The sequence below is a fragment of the Tachypleus tridentatus genome, unplaced genomic scaffold (genome assembly GCF_004210375.1).
Source record: "Tachypleus tridentatus isolate NWPU-2018 unplaced genomic scaffold, ASM421037v1 Hic_cluster_2, whole genome shotgun sequence".
NCBI classification, from domain to species: Eukaryota; Metazoa; Arthropoda; class Merostomata; order Xiphosura; family Limulidae; genus Tachypleus; species Tachypleus tridentatus.
This window is the reverse complement of record NW_027467782.1, coordinates 63,957,068-63,968,310: the sequence shown is the minus strand read 5'-3', so window position 1 is coordinate 63,968,310 and position 11,243 is coordinate 63,957,068. Positions and strand designations below refer to the sequence as shown.

At 36.9% G+C, this 11,243-nt stretch overlaps 1 long non-coding RNA gene across 1 annotated transcript; it reads right to left on the bottom strand.

Annotated features, from left to right (window-relative positions):
* Nucleotides 1-240: 240 nt before the first annotated feature.
* LOC143242510 (uncharacterized) lies at nt 241-11,023 on the bottom strand. Its single transcript, XR_013022839.1, has 2 exons — nt 10,340-11,023; nt 241-510 (listed from the first exon to the last, which is right to left on the bottom strand). It is a non-coding gene; the product is annotated as an uncharacterized LOC143242510 (long non-coding RNA).
* Between the last annotated feature and the right edge of the window lie 220 nt (nt 11,024-11,243).

Sequence of the window (11,243 nt, the reverse complement as noted above, 5' to 3'; positions counted from 1 at the left end):
CAGTAGACAGTCTGTTGTGTAGCTTCATGCTTACCAAAAATAAATAAATAAACACAATTGTTTTTAATTTTAGACTTCGTTATTGACTGACGGCTGTAGGAAAAAAAAGAGGAGAGAAAAAAAGAAAGTACTGCGATTTGGTTTATAAAAATATTTTGCACTTAAAATAAAATCAGTACGCATGCTCAATTTTAGTCCCAAGTAAAATTCTGAGTTAAACATTCTGAGCAAAATTCTGCGAAAAAACAATTTAATTTTAAGTAAAACAACTTAATTACAAGTAAAATAAAAGTTGCAAGCTAGATTCGCCAAACTAACGATTACATTTCAAAGAACTAAGATGTTTATTAATTCATTTTAATATTCTACAACTCGTACTGCAGAGACGCTAGATGGCGTTTTCTTCTAACATGCGCACGGGAAATAGTTTCAAAACACATGGTTAACAGTCCCTTCTTTATCATGATTATGTAATCAGTTTCAGCTGGTAACAAATGTTCGTTAACTGTCCTGGAAATAAAATAACATAAATTTATATTACTTATTTCCTTGAGAGCAAGTATGAATAATAAATAATTCTGGAGGTTTAGGGTTACCACTGCACACTTTGACCAGATCGAGTTGTTTCTGAAAAAAGCGAGTGTGGTTTATATTACAATAAGCATTAAGACGCGAAAACTCTGGTGAATACGTACTTTGTTAGACCCACCTCTCAGAAAAGGCTTAAAGAAATAAATCGACGAAGTAATCTGTTTGCGAACCTAAAGATATACATGTATACTTACCGTACGATAATCTAAGTTCCAAATAGTAACAACGCCAAGTGTTATACCAACGAATAGTTGGGATTAACCGTAACATTATAGCGTCCTCCCTGCTAAAGGGACGAGCATGTTTGGTGTGATGGGAATGCAAGTCAATCACCCTAACCACCTGGTCATGCCACGCGCTAACTTCAGTTTAAAACAAAATTTGGCTCCTACGCATCACGAAAACGTAACCATAAAAGACACGCCATGTTTTCCATGGAGCAAAACCAAACTTTAAAAACCTAATAGCCGAAAGAAATTAATTATTTCAGTGACAGATGTATGCGGATAAAATGGAAAGATTTGTTAGTTTATAATGGTGATTACACTGTTTTCCTTTCTTTAAACACCAGGATGACATTTTCTAAACCATAACATTTGCTTTGTTAATTTAAATATATTTAAAGATATCTTGCTACATTTCCCAGAATGTAGAGAAAAACAATTGTTCTGGTCTTTTGACAATTCACGAAACAATGTCATTAGACTCAAAGAAAGTTTTGTTTTTTTTACGAATAATATTGAGCCTTAAAGATTTTATACGACTCAGGGGCTAAACAACCAATAGCCAAGTCAGATGACCCTAGGATTCGGGTACAGCCTTATCTGTCAAATATTGAACAGAAGGTTTGATTGGTTTAGTTCGAATTTCGCGTAAATCAACACAAGAGATATTTGCGCTTTCCGTCCATAATTTAGCAGTGAAATATTACAACGAAGGCAACTAGCCATCACTGTCTCTTTGGATACACGTTTATCAACGATCAGTGAGATTAATTGTCACATGTTAATGCTATCATAGCTGAAAGCATGTTTGATTAGGCCAGAAAGATGGCTGGCACCTTCTGTCATTAGAGCTATGTTTAGTTCTCTGAATCGAATGACAAACTGCTTGTTTCTTTTAAAGTTGCCCGTGCCTAAAGTGCAGAATATGGTCAGTAGCAAAAGCTCCAGCCTCGGATCCTATAATCCACATATCAGCGTACAGGCCATTGGTTCACGCCTGTTTGTATACATTAGGCAACAAAATATGGTAAAACAATGAAACCTGACACATTATTAGATTTTTTACCAATAATCTTCATTTAAGACCATTTCTTCGTTGTTAAGCCTAAGACTATGCTTTACTCATCGAAAGGATTGAACGCACAGTATCAGTGTTTCAAGTCCTCGAGCTTACCGCTGAGTAAACAGAAGAAAAGGGTTAAGACATATCTACAATGCTTTTTTCTTCTTCTTCTTCCATGTGCCGCTGGTTTGAAATCTGAGACTGATTAAAGGAATGTGGAAGAATAAACATCTGGAATACAGCATGAGTCAAGTCTGTAATATGTGACCTGACTTTCTTAAACGAGTGTAGGAAAAAAAAAAAAGTCGTATTTATGTAAACATTTAACTGGCTTCTCCCTAATGGTTAACTCTGGTAGTGATGGCGCCTGAATAGCAATGTTCGGATCGCGGGTTCGAGTCTCCATTACCGAACATGCTTTCCCTCTCAGCCATGGAGGTGTTATAAAGTGACGTTCAATCCTACTGTTCGACCCGGCATGGCCAGGTGTTTAAGGCACTCGACTTGTAATCAGAGGGTCGCGAGTTCGAATCCCCGTCACAACAAACATTATCATTATTTTAGCCGCGGGGGCGTTATAATGTCACGGTCAATCTCACTATTCGTTGATAAAGAGTAGTTCAAGAGTGGGAGGTAAGTGGTGATGACTAGTTGCTTTCCCTCTAGTCTTACACAGATAAATTAGGGAGGGCTAGCGCAGATAACCCTCGTGTAATTTTGCGCGAAATTCAAAGCAAACCAATCCTACTAATCGTTGGTACAAGAATAGCCCAAGAGATAACGAGTTCCCTTTAGTTTAACGCTTAAAAATTACGGACGGTTAACGCAGCTAGCGTTCTTGTAGTTTTGCGCGAAATTCAAAACAATTCAAACCTTAATGGTTATATTGCTTCATAGTTTCAGATTCCCAAGAATGAACCAAGCACAGGTCAAGAGTATAATAACTTGTGTCTTTTTCTCTTTTAGACCCGGCATGGCCAAGCGTGTTAAGGCGTGCGACTCGTAATCTGAGGGTCGCGGGTTCGCATCCCGTCGCGACAAACATGCTCGCCCTCCCAGGCGTGGGGGCGTTATAATGTGACGGTCAATCTCACTATTCGTTGGTAAAAGAGTAGCCCAAGAGTTGGCGATGGGTGATGATGACTAGCTGCCTTCCCTCTAGTCTTACACTGCTAAATTAGGGACGGCTAGCACAGATAACCCTTGAGTAGCTTTGTGCGAAATTCAAAACTCTTATCGGAGAGCCGGGAATTTCTAAAATATTAAGCGCTTTTCAGCTTGTAAAAGTAGGACTTTTAAAATACACCAATCATGTCGTTCGGGAACGCTATTTCGACAGCATTTAACACAATTTTTTTAAATTAAACTACGTTCGGTTTGACTACGCGCGTGTAAAGAAGCTAAAACAAAATACTGACGTTATGATGTTTTAAGTTGTCATGGCAACAAGCTTACCCCTCCTGGGCCTAAAATAAAACGAAACATGAGGCCTTTTTGTCGATTTTATTTCTCTTTTGGCTCGATAAACATCTGATGTTAAAATAAACAATCTTATTATTTTAAATGAACTAATACAAACAATAAATCTGTACTGTTTATACTTTTTTTTTGGGGGGCTCTGTTACACGTTTAATGCATTATGTTATCATTACTATCACACATCACAGTTTTGTTTTTTGTTTTTGAAATTCACGCAAAACTACACGAGGATTATCTGCGTTAGCCGTCCCTAATTTTGCAGTGTAAGACTAGAGGGAAGGCAGTTAGTCATAACCACCCACCGCCAACTCTTGGGCTACTATTTTACTAAAGAATAATGGGATTGACCGCACATTATAACACCCCCACGGCTGAAAAGGCGAGCATATTTGGTGCAGCACAGTTTTATAGACGATTAATCTCGCGACAGTGTGTGTGTGTGTGTGGTTAAATTAAGCACAAAGCAACACAATGGGCTATCTGTGCTCTACCCACTGTGGGTATCGAAACTTGGTTTCTAGCGGTACGAGCACATAGACATACCGTTATGCCACTTGGGGGCTCTTGCAACACTAGCAACTGATAAATATATTGAAAAATGTTTTCCGGACAAGAGCCATGATTTGAAATGTATTTATGTTGTAAATTATTTTGTTTTCGGTTTCAGTTTCCATTTCGCTAACTTACGGTTTCAATTCGTTGTTTTGACCATTTTCCATGTTTTGTTGTTGTTGTTAATTCTTAACCGTTTTGGAAACGATCAAGTGTTTCGGGTACTTACTGTCCATACAGTCCACAAACTAAATGAAAATATATTATGTCAGATATTCCATTTACATCTATTGACTGTCTTAGTAAAGTATAAACTTGTGCCAACAAAATAGCACGAGCTGAAATAAATTCACACAAAAATAATGTTAAGAGAATAATATATGTTTATTGCCCACACCCGTTCCAACCAGTTAAGTAGAAATTAAATACAATTTAAACAATAAATCACCGGCCCATTATGCCGCTAATACGCATGGCCCTTTAATCAACATCAACCCGCGATTTATTATGCCCCTAACACAGAAGCCATTTAATCAACATGAACCGCAAGCCCAAAACACCCCAAACACACAAGGTCCTTTAATCAGCTTCAACGCTTGAACAAACTAATGCGGTTACTGTTTGTTTGCTGTTAAGTCCAAAGCTACAACTTGGGCTATCTGTGATGTGATATCCGCGGGTATCGAAACCTGAGTTTCATTGTGACAGGCCTCTAGATTTTCTCCTATGCCATTTGAAGAGGGGACATTGTTAATGTTCGATAGAATTCTGGATTTCCTGTTTTATTTTCACAAAAATTTAAATGCATAAATTAAGTTATTACGTTATGTGTTTCCCAAGTACAAACCCATGTCTTCAAATAGGCTAAGACACAACAAACACAGTCATGGTCAGAGCACTGTTTATATAGATTACTTGTTATAATGTGAATGTTCTTTAACACTGCATCATATCACTTGTTTGTGGATTTTCGAGAATTATAAAAGCGGCATGCTTTATGTGTATATAACGTAAATTACCAAAACACTAAGAAACAGTTTCTCCCAAAACGAGACCAACTCCGACAAGCACAAATTGTGTTTATGGAACACTTTGACCGCACTTAGACCTTTTACTTGTCACAATGACGTAACTACCAAAACAATGAGTTCCCTCCCACATAAAAGTAACTTGTGCCTCCTACATTTATTTCGCTATAATTGTTTTGCGATTCTGTCCCCATTTTGGATTGGACACGTACTTAGGTCACTGACCCGTGACCTTTAAAGTGAACCAGACAAACAGCTTTGTATACGTAATGCCTGTTGTACAAGTTTGGTCAAAATGTATTCAGTCTTGAGAAAGATATTCCCGTCCACAAAGTAAAGAAGAACGGATAGGAACAAACCTGCTTTAGGCAGTGGGGCTGGGAGAAAACGCACAAACATGGCGCTAGTTAGGATCAATATGCTTTACTTTAAGCTTTCAAAATAAGCCCTTCTGAACACTTTCTGACTGCAAACATTTGTGCTTTGTTTTATGCGTAGTATTAACAATTTTATCTCGCTCTACTTTCAGTATTATCTAAACTGTAAATGCCGTTGACTAAACTTTTTTTTTTTTTTAGTTTACAACATTTTCAAAATCAAAGTAAAACAGTCATAACCAACTTAATCGGGACGTATGAACAACAATAACATAAAATTCACAAATCACAGGAAGCGCGTGTCGTACGTAGTTCATACTACTATTGTATAACACTCCAATTACACTGAGAAAGAATAACACATTATGTTAATATAGATTTATGCTCTTGATAGAAAATGAATAATATCTGGCCGAATTCAAACATGAATTCACTGTGACAAGTACTTAAAATATCACCCTCTGAGGAATGATTTGCCATCTATTGGTGACTTTTGTAAGCACTAATAGTTTTGTTGTCAACGTTATTTTAAAAAATTCAAGAATAATGAGCGTGTACATCAAACATTGGACGCCGTTTCACTGTCATACTTCTGTAATCACCAACAGCTAAGTTACATTAGTTTTACAGTGATTTTTCAAAATCCTTTGCTGATTCTAAAATGCGACAATGGCATTGTTGAAAGTTATGTATGACCATGAACAGTCATTGTTATATTTACTGTATTCTGCTATTAATTTTAATATCCAATAGCAATTAGCTTTTAAGTTTAAAACTGTCATGTACTAGTAATTCTAACACCCACAGTAATGTGTTTTATGTCATAATTTAAAGTATATGTGTGTGTGTCAAAAATTTGAATTTCAACGGTAGTATGGGATCATATAATTCAACCATAATACGCGATTATATAATTCACCAGTAATGCAGGATCAGATAAATCACTGGTAATACAAGATCAAATAATTCAACCAGGCAGCAATGAATCCTTCCGATGACGCTGATGAATGTCCCAGCTCGCATCACTCACTCAAGGAGGTTGTGATGGGTGGGTAAACCCACACACAGCCAGGTTGAGTGAGGGAGGCATTATGGGTTGAGGCTTGATAAAACACATTTCATGAGTTGTAGAATACCGAAGAATATTCAATTCCAGGTGACGACAATAATCTGCAGTTCTCTCGAATACAATAAAGGAACTGATTCTCAGTATTTAAGTGTCACAAGGTCAAAATTTTGAAGAATTCTCGGAAAATATCATTGAATGATAATTGTAACTCCTTGTTTATGAATTTTTAATATAGTTTATGGGACTTTCAAGTTGTTACACTTGACAACCTAATCCTTGGGTGAATCAAGGACTTTTCGGGGGGTCTCAAACTTGAGTACACAGTTTCTAAAAAAAATCCAAGTTATAGCAGAGAAACTTACAGCTGCAAGCTATCCAAGTCGTCTCGTGGGGTGGTTTGATCTCTTTGCACAAACTCATTCACACTTTATCTTCGTTCTTTTGGGCGTGTAGTAGAAGGCGCACACTGAGCAATCTACACATTTTAAGTGTTTTCACAAGGCCATGTTCTTATTGGCAAAACTGGCACTAAATATAGCCAAGCATCTATTATAAAGCGTTCGGCGAAAATAATAAACAATTTTTTTAACTGACATTTTCGACGTCTGACGAACAGCTGAAGTAGCCCGTTTTTTACCATTCTACAGCACTGTATGAAGAACGCACTCCTTGAGCTTGCCAGTCGACATGTGAGGGCGGAAATGAGGAGGGCGTTGTTTGTAGGGGCGTACTCCGGCGGCGTAAGTTTCCTTCCGAGAATTAATGAGGAACCCACGTGCACTAACGTCAGATTTCAAGCCTCCATCTGTTTTCACTTTTCGTTCCTTGTAACTGAAGTAACACATACGCACAAACACACAGTGAGCTATCCGTGTCTCATTCAACCACAAGCAACACGTTAATAACAACAGGGTTTACTCAACTCTTTTCTGGGTTTGGCTCACTAAGCATGGTTTCATTGGAAGCCTCTAATCACTAGTTATGATTTTGGAGCTTTATTCACTAATTATAGGCTTCTCAGGATTTATTCACTGTTACAGTTTTCTGCGATTTTCTCGCTAACTATTGTTATCTGGGCTTTATTCTCTAGTTGTGATTTTCTCGGCTTTTCTCACTAATCAAAGTTTTCTGGGCTTTATTCTCTAGTTATGGTTTTCTAGGCTTTACTAACAAGACAAAGTTCTAAGTTGTTGCCTATACTAACATGATGAACTTGCAGTGAAATAGCTCTGAAAATAAACTTACTGTTTAACTGTTTCACCTAAATGCTATCTACTAGCTTACCACTAATTACTATCAATTAAACAAGCTAAAAACATTATCCAAGAAAGAAATAGTAACATGTATTAAAAACTGAAATACCACGCACACAATAACGAAAGAAAACTAGTCGAAAATCAAAGATGGAAGAAGTCTAAAACTAGTCAAAACTAGTGACAGACACCTAACAACAGTACAAAAGAATGATGACAGAAAACCCTAACACCAGTAAAAGAACGATGATAGAACCCTAATACCAGTAAAAAATTATGACAGGAAACCCTATCACCTGTAAAACAACAATGACGAAAGCCTAAAACTGGTCGAACAAAACAATAACGTTGGTATCATAACGAAAATTACCAATAAAGTAGATAATATTTCCAAATATCATGAAACAACTTTCTCAATCATTATATGGGTATGAATCGTGTACCAAGTAATATTTTTGAATAAACGTAACAAGATACACTGTACTAAGTTTGGCATTTACCATCTTGAAACGCTAATTTTAACCGTAGTGGAAAATATACGTTAAAATCCTTAATTTCACAACTTTCGTTATTATCAACACACATAGATCAAGTGAATTAAGAAAATGTAGAAAATAAATACTAATGTGTTATTAAAACTCTAAAGTTAAAACTGATTAACTAAATATCAAGGAATTACACGTACCATTATATGCGACACAGCAAAGAGTTAGGCCTAAGAAACCACAACACAAAATCCGCGCTTAATTTAAGTAATCCAACAACAAACTCAGCTAGTGATTTTAACAATTGAGAAGCCGTTAAACCTATGCACGAGGAGCATGACAGCTTTTTTTTTTTTTCAAATTTAAACAATCAATTATATTCAACAATGAGAAATTCGTAGGCCTAAAAATAAAGATGGTTTTAGCACTATAATAGTGACATGTAATGAATTTGTCTGTCCGTTATAACTTCGATTCCACGTCCTTTGTGTTGTTACCAACCCTACACATTCAACAGGGACATCGTCCTTTAGACACACTCCGTAGACGTATGGCGTAGGAGACGAGACGACGACAACGCCCCGTTTAACGAGAGCTTTCCGTATACGTTCCAAAGAACAAATTCACCACTGATGTTATGGTAGAACAGTGGACGGCTGGTGTGTAACTTGGTCTCACGGTCTGAAAAAAAAAGTTAGGGAAATTTAAGAGAATGTGATCTCGAACGCATAAAATGACAGGTCAGAGAAAAAAGAAAAGATATGAATAGACAGAAGGTGGTGGTAAGTAAATGAAAGAGTTCAACAGAAATCTGTAATATAAAGACAAACTGAAAACATTAAGCGTGACACAAACTACACGATAAGACAGTGAATAAAATAACGTTGTTAGTAAAGTCACATGTGTGACAACAATACAGAACACACAGTAGATGCTACGAGATAATAACAGGTGCGGTGTAAATATGAATTGATACATTAACACATGTGTATTTAAAGTGAAGGTTTTACACAATCATTAAAAACAATGACAAACTAAGAAATAGTAACTCCAACATATTGAAGGTGAGATCAACAATAGACAGGTCTGTTGATTTCTCTAGAGTAACAATAGACAGGTCTGTTGAATTCTCTAGAGTAACAATAGACAGGTCTGTTAAGTTATGTATAGTAACAATAGACAGGTCTGTTAAGTTTTGTATAGCAACAATAGACAGGTATGTTGAGTTCTGTATATTAACAATAGATAGGTCTGTTGAGTTCTGTATATCAACAATAGATAGGTCTGTTACGTTCTGTATAGTAACGACAAAACAAACACATCTGTTAAGTTCTTTATAGTAATGATAGACAGGTCTGTTAAATTCTGTATAGTAACAATAGACAAGTCTGTAAACTTCTGTATAGTAACAATTGACAAGTCTGTTAAGTTCTGTATAGTAACAATAAACAGGTCTATTAAGTTCTGTTCAGTAACAATAGACAAGTCTGTTGAATTCTGTAGAGTAACAATAGACAGGTCTGTTGAATTCTCAAGAGTAACAATAGACAGGTCTGTTAAGTTCTGTAGAGTAACAATAGACAGGTCTGTTAAGTTCTGTATAGTAACAATTGACAAGTCTGTTAAGTTCTGTATAGTAACAATAAACAGGTCTATTATGTTCTGTTCAGTAGTACAATAGACAGGTCTGTTGAATTCTGTAGACAGGTAACAATAGACAGGTCTGTTGAGTTCTGTATAGTAACAATAGACAGGTCTGTTAAGTTCTGTAGAGTAACAATAGACAGGTCTGTTAAGAAAGGTTCTGTATAGTAACAATTGACAGGTCTGTTGAGTTCTGTATAGTAACAATAGATAGGTCTGTTGAATTCTGTTTAGTAACAATAGACAGGTCTGTTGAATTCTGTAGAGTAACAATAGACAGGTCTGTTAAGTTCTGTATAGTAACAATTGACAGGTCTGTTGAGTTCTATTTCACAGTAACAATAGACAGGTATTTTCCGTTGTATCTTATCCTCTTGTCCTAAACATAATTATCGTGATAAAATTAAAATTATATAACACCAGTTCTCTAACACTGAAAGCTATTACTTCTTGTTATCACAACTAAATGGTGGAGCCGAACGACTACACGATATATGTTGAAATGGGTTACAAATCATTTAAATATACATACCTCTGTTATTTATTATATCTGTTTAAGTCTAACATTACATACCCGAACCACTCCACAAACCAACTACGTTGCACAGAAGGAAGTTTTCTCTACCATGACTGCCGCGGTCTGCGTTTCTCAGCAGTGCCACCACGGATTCTTAAACTGTACCATGACCAACCAACGCCCCTTTCTTCTCAAGCCGTTTCCAGGCGGGGGTGTACTGTTACCTCAGCATCACGTGCCTGGCGAGAACCTCTCGACCATTATGTGCAAATCAGCCAGCGAAGAGAGGCTAAGCTTACAGAATGGATTGAGTTACAGAAGGTACTGGTAGGAGACATGGGGAACCGACTTCCACGGAGTTTAGCAACTTTACAGTAGGGACGTTCTACCAGGAGAAAGCTTTGAAATGTCGCCACGGTCATGTGAGAGTGGCTAACACGCACGTGATGATTTTTGCTTGCTCTTGGCAAAGAATTACAAAGAAGATTAGTGGATCACGTGACTCAGAGGAGATTTAGATGTGACGTAACAGCCTTCCGTCGTTTGACCAGCAAGGAATATTGAATTAAAGCACTTTGACATCTGAGAATTTCAATACGATACAGGACGGAAGGACAATAAGAGCCGTCCGACGAGCTGAATTCACCCAGGACCCGAAAATCTCCATACTCATAAATATGCAACACTCAGAATGACTCAAAAGGAGGCCCACCCACGTTCAACGTTCCTATGGGACAGGCATTGAAGACAATGATTTCAGAGATTCAAATTTCTGACTTGGTGATGTTTCAAAACCAGATGAAATATCAGATTTGAAAGAACAACTGCAAATCATCGAAGCTCGAAATTGGAGTATATATATTTATGGGAGAGGTTTTCGTATGTGATACAGTTTCCAAATGTATTAATGTAGTTTACATACGCTCCCTAGTGGCTCAACTTATAACGAAATTGAAGATTT